General features: G+C 48.3%; 1 pseudogene; it reads right to left on the bottom strand.

Annotated features, from left to right (window-relative positions):
• LOC146719889 (large subunit ribosomal RNA) lies at window positions 1–3,494 on the bottom strand (annotated as a pseudogene; the record flags this gene model as incomplete).
• Between the last annotated feature and the right edge of the window lie 3,330 nt (window positions 3,495–6,824).

The raw sequence follows: 6,824 nt of genomic DNA, 5'->3' as shown, positions 1-6,824 counted from the left end.
TGTCGCCTGGTCCGTATGGTTTGACAGAAAGATTCCGATATAAAACTAAAATTGGATCCCTGATCCAATAGCGCGCGAACCTTAAAGCGTCGGCCCTCAGCGGTGTGGATGTTCACCCACGCGGTTGCGAGGAGAACCGCGGGAGTCGTAAAGTCCGGCGGCTCGATTGTCTGGACGCTGGCCACGGCAGCGTTATTGGAACCGTCCAAGGCGTCGGACTTCGCATTCGTTTTTACGCTTGGTTTCGCAGCTTCCGAATCTTTTCTGACAGCTGACGATTGATAATTTTCGGAATGCAATAAAGAATGATGAGACCGACTGCAGTGGTTGCATCGCTGTTGGCTCGGGCAATTCGGCGAAATATGCCCCGAGCGCAAGCAATTAAAGCATACACGATTTTTGCGAGCGAGCTCATTTCGTTGTTCAACTGATTTTTGACGAAACGGCTCGCACTTTATCACGAAATGATTGCCTGAGCAGCATATGCACTTGACAGCGGAGACGTTATGCATTGACGAACGCGGCTTGTTTGGCTTTTGATTAACACTTTCTCTTGAAACTTCCGCGAAGTCTGACAATCCGCGGATTCGAGTCGTAAGAAATTCATGAATATCTTTGTACGCCGGAATTGAAGTTATAGAGGAACACTTCAAGTTCCACTCGCTTCGCGTTTTTTGACAGAATTTTTGTGAGACGCAATAAACAAGCATATCGTCCCACTGAGCAACCGGTCGACTCAAATTCGTCAGCGCGGCCAGCGATGCAGCCACCGTGTCTCGCAATCTCTTTAACTCGCCTACGCTTTCATGTTTCATAACGGGCGATTATAATCGATCATAATCGGAACGACGGTTAACAGATGTTGATTCATAAACCTAACGCCTCGATTCGCGGCAAGCGCCTCCTCCCTCGTCATCATGCGCTTCTCTTCGTCGCTCCATTGGCGGTTAACCCTCTCGACGTTAACCTCCTCGTTGACGATGGCCTCGTGTGCACATCGGCGATGGAGGCCGAGTCCGGTCTTCGTGGTGAACGCACGATCACAGTGTGGGCATGGGAATTGCGGGGCTTGCGGGCAGCAGGGACAGGGGCAGCGGGTGTTGGGCGGCGTCGTGGCCTAGCGGGCGGCCGACGAGAAGAGCCTGGAGAGGGGTCAGGAGAGGGTGGCGAAGGGACGACAGGACCGGCGGCCCGAGGCTGCCGCCGGAGATTATATTTTTCTCTTCTTGTGGTGCCTGCCGTAAACAGACCCGAAGGGCTGGCAACCCCACGGACCCGGACGGAGCGTTGCCGCTCCGCCAAGCCAGAGCCCCGTTGGCCGCCGGGAGGTTGGTTCCGACGTTGCCCGACTCTCACCGCGAGGAGGTGGGGTTGGCGCATGGAAACCACCAAAATCGGCGGCTCCCTTAAGAGAGTCATAGTTACTCCCGCCGTTTACCCGCGCTTGCTTGAATTTCTTCACGTTAACATTCAGAGCACTGGGCAGAAATCACATTGCGTCAACACCCGCGAGGGCCATCGCAATGCTTTGTTTTAATTAGACAGTTGGATTCCCCTAGTCCGTGCCAGTTCTGAGCTGAGCGTTGAATGGCGGCCGAAGAGGACGACCACGACGGCTTGCGCCGCCACGGAAGCCTCGCAGCAAGGAAGATCCGCGGGAGGCCAAGGCACGGGACCGAGCTCGGATCCCGGGACCGGCGCGAGAACGCCGACCGTTCATCTCGCCCAGGCCCGGCACGTCAGCCCCGCTTCTCAGAGCCAATCCTTATTCCGAAGTTACGAATCCAATTTGCCGACTTCCCTTACCTACATTATTCTATCGACTAGAGGCTCTTTACCTTGGAGACCTGCTGCGGATATGGGTACGAACCGGCGCGACACCTCCACGTGGCCCTCTCCTGGATTTTCAAGGTCCGAGGGGAAGATCCGGACACCGCCGCAACTGCGGTGCTCTTCGCGTTCCAAACCCTATCTCCCTGCTAGAGGTTTCCAGGAAACTCGAATGCTTATACAGAAAAGAAAACTCTTCCCGGATCTCCCGACGGCGTCTCCAGGTCATTTTGGGTTACCCCGACGAACACTTTTACAAGGGCCCGAATTGTATGCGGTTCCGCTGCCGGGTCCCGGAATAGGAACCGGATTCCCTTTTGCCCGACGGGTGTGTGTCTTTCGTATAATATTTATTATTATTTCTCGACACTCGAGTATATTGTACGCCGTCATTGACATAGGATTTCTCCTAGGCTTAGGATCGACTGACTCGTGTGCAACGGCTGTTCACACGAAACCCTTCACCACGTCAGTCCTCCAGGGCCTCGCTGGAGTATTTGCTACTACCACCAAGATCTGCACCGACGGCGGCTCCAGGCAAGCTCGCGCCCAGACTTTTCTGCGCTCACCGTCGCGACACTCCTACTCGTCAGGGCTTCGTGACGACGCAAGAGAAGACTAACGCCCACTCCCGGTTGCCGCCCCACTTGCCACTGACGGCAGAGTATAGGCCCGACGCTTCAGCGCCATCCATTTTCAAGGCTAGTTGCTTCGGCAGGTGAGTTTTACACACTCCTTAGCGGATTCCGACTTCCATGGCCACCGTTCTGCTGTCTTAAGCAACCAACGCCTTTCATGGTGTCCCATGAGCGTCGAGTTGGGCGCCTTAACTCTGCGTTTGGTTCATCCCACAGCGCCAGTTCTGCTTACTAAAAATGGCCCACTTGGCACTCTGATTCGAAGATGCTCGTGGCTTCATAATTCAAGAAAGCCAGAGATCTCACCCATTTAAAGTTTGGGAATAGGTTGAGGTCGTTTTGGCCCCAAGGCCTCTAATCATTCGCTTTACCAGATGAGACTCGCGCGCGTTCCGTGCGGAACGGCCGAGAGCCAGCTATCCTAAGGGAAACTTCGGAGGAAACCAGCTACTAGATGGTTCAATTAGTCTTTCGCCCCTATACCCAGTTCCGACGATCGATTTGCACGGACTCCGCGGGACATCGCCGACCGACGCGAAGCCAGCGCCGCTGACGATGAATCTCCCCGTTCGATCTTTTGGGTTTCTTAGGTTTACCCCTGAACGGTTTCACGTACTCTTGAACTCTCTTTTCAAAGTTCTTTTCAACTTTCCCTCACGGTACTTGTTCGCTATCGGTCTCGTGGTCGTATTTAGCCTTAGATGGAGTTTACCACCCACTTAGAGCTGCACTCTCAAGCAACCCGATTCTAAGGAGAGATTCTCCCGAGGCGCGCACCGGTCGCTACGGGCCTGGCACTTTCTACGGGTAAGTGGCCCCATTCAAGATGGACTTGGACGCGACGCGGCACCTCGGGATAAGCGGATCCTTTCGAACACCACATTTCCCTGCGGCGGAACCGCGGGATTCGGTGCTGGGCTCTTTCCTGTTCGCTCGCCGCTACTAAGGAAATCCTGGTCAGTTTTCTTTTCCTCCGCTTAATAATATGCTTAAATTCAGCGGGTAATCTCGCCTGCTCTGAGGTCGTCGCATAGTGAGTTTTCGTAGCCGTTTGCCTCCTCCGCGTCGCTCATCGTCGTTTGTTTTTAATTTTCCGCGCAGAGGCAATTATTTATTTATAAGTCGGCTCGTAGATACGAAGGGGACTGGATGCGGGGAAAATTGTAAATGTGGAGAAATTTACTTTTGAGGCAAAGGCATTTTATTCAAAACTCTCGCAGACAAGATTAAAACGCGGAAGTTCGCTCTAGAACGAAAAATTCGTGCGATGTCTTTTTTCCCGATATACACGGAGACGTCTCTTCAGTTCAGACTCCTCGAGTGACTCATTTTTGATCCTCGCGAATTCGGCACTAAGGCTCATCCGTTGACGCGTGGCACACGTAGCTAAATCCTATTCGCGGACGATTGCCCCATCACGCTCCGAAAACGCGAGACAAAGGCGAGTTTTTGTAGATTCCTTCGCTCGCGGAATCGAAAACAACCGGAATAACATCTCGGCGTCGAATATTTTCAATTTCTACGATAACCTTGCTTCGTCGCTCCGAAAATCGTGACAATTTTAAACATAACCGCCCGCCTCGCATTTGAAACGTATGCGAATATGCGAAATATAGCCAACGGTAGTCTTCAACGTACGATGAAGACAATAACTCAATTTTCAAATCAACCAAGAAATCAAACAAGAGATCAATGCAATAATTCCTTGCGATCGACTAACGAGGGCAAGTAATCAGAAGGTGAAAAAACCGTTTACAATTTTCAAGTAAATATTTCTAAATTATAAAGACGCTCTCAATTTTCAATAGGCACTGAGCCTTAGCAAATATTCGCCTCTTTCGGCTGTTCGAGCACGCAAATACAATTATACATGTTTCGAAATTCTACCGACAATGCGATGGGTCGAATAACAAAGTCATAAATGCGATACCTGGCTCGAAAACACGCCGAAGAGGAGAATATTGCCTAACATAGTAGATTTTAACGTATAAGACGGGCAACAAGAGCCAATCGCGGATGACAATGCGTTATCCTAACGAAACTAAATAATTTTCCGTTAGAATTAAATACCGGTGCACAAGGCACCAAATTTTACTTGGACACGGCCAAAGATTTTAAATATGAAATAATCTCATATTTGAGATTTAATTTCATACCCCCTTTAACCCCCCTACGGAAAATAAATGGGTTAAAATGGTTTGTTTACCAACATTAAAAATATTGTGGCTCAATTTATATACTTTATATCAACGGTGCTTCTAAAAAAATATCAACAAGTCGAATGAACCGCCGTTTGCGACGAGTAAATCCATCACGATTAATTAAAAAAAAGTACAAGCTAATAAGCGCTATTTCACGAATGTGAGAAATGAATCGTTGGTCACTACACTTGTAATTGAGAGCTGACACAAAAATCGGATCGTATTACCCTGAATTATATGGAAGTGTTCAAGAGACAAAAATGCCTCAAAGGTAGCAAATGGGCATCCATTTGTTCGTTATAACTATATAATGGGCTCTTTATAACTGCTGCCGTAAAACCTACATAAAACATCACTGTTCCTAAGCGCTGTATAAAAGTTGCCTTACATCTCCAAAATCAATAGCGCTGCTCTGGCGCTTTATAAAATCTGGCTGTAAGCGCTGCATTAAAACGAGTGCCAATAAGTTTCTAATGGACCCTAGTAGGCTTTAGACATTCAAAAAGTAAGCATTCCAAAAAACTTCTCAACAGAAATATGTTAGGTCGTGTTAAATCAGGAGAGACGCAGAAAAATAGTATGGTTTGCCGTTCTCACGAGAATGGGCGATGGAAGGGGCCATTCTTTATTTTCACAAATTCAATACCCCTAAATATAAATTCATTATCTGGGTTGGTCATTGAAATAAAAAATGTTCACTGTATCGTTAAAAGTTATTACAATTATCACCATTCATTCAATTCAATTAATTCTTTTATATTTCTTCCCCCTAATGGATTGAAGTCGCTTTTGGGCTTTTTGAAGGAGCGTTCCCCAACCTTACAACCTCTTACAATGTTACTTATATCTACTCTTAACTCTACTCTTACATCTAATTTACAAATAACTTAATTCTACCTTAACCTACTTATCTACTACTTTAGAGAGAGAAAGAGCCGTCCCTACCTATCGTTTCGCTTCGGCTTCGATTCCCCATACATTCTCCACCACCTCATTCATACCTCACTCATTCTCCTCCTCATCCTTCCTTCCTCCTTTTCCCCTCCCTCCCTCCTTTCTTCCGTTCTCCCCTCTTCCCTCTTTTTCTCTATTTCTCTCATCCATCCTTCCCCTTCTCCTCCTTCCTGCAGTATTTCCTTCATTCTTTCCCACCAGTTTCCCTTCCCCCCTTCTCCCCCACATTCTCCTATCACATGCTCCCATGTTTCATTTTCTATCCCGCATAACCTACACCTTCTTTTCCCCTCTTCTTCCCAGTATCTCGCCCCCCTCATCTCATTGTTCATTCTGAACCTGATTATCCTTCTCCATCTACTTTCCCCCCATCCCTTTCTCAGGTATTCCGGTAAACCCTCCTCCTTCCATTCCCCATACCATCTATTATATCTCGACTCTCTTATCCTCTCCCACCTTTCCTCCTTCTGCCTTTCCCTGTCTTTCTGTTCCCACCCCTCATATACTTCCTCTCCTCTTCCCCTTTTTTCCTCCATCTCTTTCCCCTCTATTCCTCTTTCTTCCCAGAATTTCCCCCTCTCTTCCTCCCACATCGTTCTTTCCTTTCCTCCCCTTATCCTCTCTTTCATATCCTCAAAACATTTCCTCGCTAAACTTCCTCCCCTCCCTTCCTCCAACTTCCTCTCATACCCTACCGCCCTCCTTCCTGCCCTTATCCTAAATTTGTCTTTTCCTATCTCCTCTCTTACCATATACCCCGGCGTGCACCAGTCTACTCCTAACGTCCACCTAATCCATCGCTCCTGCATTGCCTCCACCTCTCTCCTCTCCTTCCATCCCCATATTTCCGCCCCATATTCCAACACCGTCCCCACCAACCTTTCCATTAGCCATACTCTTTTCATCCAGTCTCCTGCAAACCTTCTCTTTCCCATTCCCCACACCTGTCTTATCACCGCTCCTGCTTTCCTAACTCTGTTCTTTACCTGCGCCTCCTGCCCCCCGTTCCTCTGTAGCTTATACCCTAAATATGTGAATTCTTTCACTTCCTCTAACCTTTTTCCTTTCCATCTCCACTCCACTCTCTTCATTCTTCCTCCTCCCTTTTTAAACCTCATTACCTTTGTCTTATCCACATTCACCTCTAACCTTTTCTTGTCCATATAACTTTCCATTTTCCCCAACATATGTATCATCCCTT

Source organism: Nylanderia fulva, unplaced genomic scaffold (assembly GCF_048542155.1).
Source record: "Nylanderia fulva isolate GAGA-0341 unplaced genomic scaffold, ASM4854215v1 Scaffold823, whole genome shotgun sequence".
NCBI lineage: Eukaryota > Metazoa > Arthropoda > Insecta > Hymenoptera > Formicidae > Nylanderia > Nylanderia fulva.
The sequence above is the reverse complement of the archived record's forward strand: the minus strand, read 5'-3'. Positions and strand labels throughout refer to the sequence as shown.